Source organism: Lipotes vexillifer, unplaced genomic scaffold (assembly GCF_000442215.2).
Source record: "Lipotes vexillifer unplaced genomic scaffold, Lipotes_vexillifer_v1.1 scaffold366, whole genome shotgun sequence".
NCBI classification, from domain to species: domain Eukaryota; kingdom Metazoa; phylum Chordata; class Mammalia; order Artiodactyla; family Lipotidae; genus Lipotes; species Lipotes vexillifer.
In genome coordinates, this window is record NW_006780143.1 from 96,240 (window position 1) to 98,331 (window position 2,092).

Here is a 2,092-nt window from a genome sequence, read left to right on the forward strand (position 1 = left end):
CTCATGCAGCTCAATATTAAAAAAACAAACAACCCAATCCAAAAATGGGCAGAAGACATAAATAGACATTTCTCCAAAGAAGATATACAGATTGCCAACAAACACATGAAAGGATGCTCAACATCACTAATTATTAGAGAAATGCAAATCAAAACTACAGTGGGGTATCACCTCACACCAGTTAGAATGGGCTTCTTCAGAAAATCTACAAACAACAAATGCTGGAGAGGGTGTGGAGAAAAGGGAACCCTCTTGCACTGTTGGCGGGAATGTAAATTGATAAAGCCACTATGGAGAACAGTATGGAGGTTCCTTGAAAAACTAAACATAGAATTACCATATGATCCAGCAATCCCACTACTGGGCATATACCCAGAGAAAACCATCATTCAAAAAGACACATGCACCTCACATTTGTTGATTCGTGGATGTATCTAGGCACTGTCATACAGAGTGAAGTAAGTCAGAAAGAGAAAAATAAATATCGTATATTAACGCATATATGTGGAACCTAGAAAAATGGTACATGTGAACCAGTTTGCCAGGCAGAAATTGAGACACAGATGTAGAGAAGAAACGTATGGACACCAAGGGGGGGGAAGCCGCGGGGGATTCGGGGTGGGGGTGTAATGAATTGGGAGATTGGAATTGACATGTGTACTGATGTGGATAAAATTCATGACTAATAAGAACCTGCTGTATAAAAAGATAAATAAAATAAAATTCAAAAAAATATAGAGTGGAGAATCATCTACTTGAAATCTTATCATTAGCCATTTAACATCTCTCTTCCTCTGTAAGGAACAGTCATTCACAATCAATAACTTTAAAATTCTCTTCCCATACTCTGCTTCTAATTCTCAGTATGGGAGATGTGAGAAACAAGAGTTGTATTTTTGTTCTCATTTTTTGAGATCTACACCAGGTTATTTCCTACAGTGAGTGACTGGGGAGAGTCCCAGGCTACTTTATGGGATATGAGTTTCAGTGATACTAATATCTCACTTTGAAGATAATTTCATATGCAAATAATTCTTATGGGTAGGAAATTCTATCACATATTTGAACAGTAGCTTTCATGAGACTGAATAATTATTATGAACAAACAGTGTTGTTTAACTTTAGATGGGGTATTAATGATGATCCCTAATAGATGCATGTTATTTAGCTGAATTATATGAGAAAAGTAAGGGCTGAGAATATTTTACAAGCTCAGAATAATGGGGCTCAGTTTTGTTGTCAGCTGGTGTTGACAAGACAGATACCAACTGGATATTTTAATTGTTGGTTGAGACTCATGAGAAATATGATACTGAAATGTAGTTGAGAAAAGTTGGTCAAAACCTTTTTTCCCTCTTTGATGAGCTGGGATTTGGGTTATTCTAATATTACATGTTTCACGCCTTGAAACCTGAAAGTTCAGTATAGAATAAAAATGATGTAGCAATATAGAAATCATAGAGGTCAAACCTATTGGACATTTCAGGATGCTACATCTTTTAAGGTAAATTATTTTAGCAACTAACTCTAACACAAAAACAAGAAAGGAGCCAGAAGTCAATAATCTGATTTTTTTATTGAGAATATCCTATAAACCTATCATGGGGCTAAATGCTCTGTGACATGTGACATTTGAGTAGTGCTCCAAAAAACTTGCATGGGAATTATTTTATTTGATCCTCATGAAAATTCTACAAAGTAGTTAAAGCAAGTAACATTAGAAATCATACATGGATAAACTGAAGTTCAAAGAGCCCTGTAACCTGCCCAAGACTATGGAGTCAGTAAGCAGTGGTATAAGGACTCCAACTAGATATTCTGTGTTTTTCCCTGAAGAACATATTACTTCCCAAGGCAAGCCAAGATTAACCCTCAACAAAATAAGTTCATATGTTAGTTTAGTTTTTAAGACTGAGGCACAGGAAGAAGTAAGTCAGAGAAAGACAAATACCGTATGATATCACTTATATGTGGCATCTAAAATATGTTACAAATGAACTTATTTACAAAACAGAAACTGACTCACAGACATAGGAAACAAACTTATATTTACCAAAAGGGAAAGAGGGTAGGGGAGGGATAAATTAGGAGT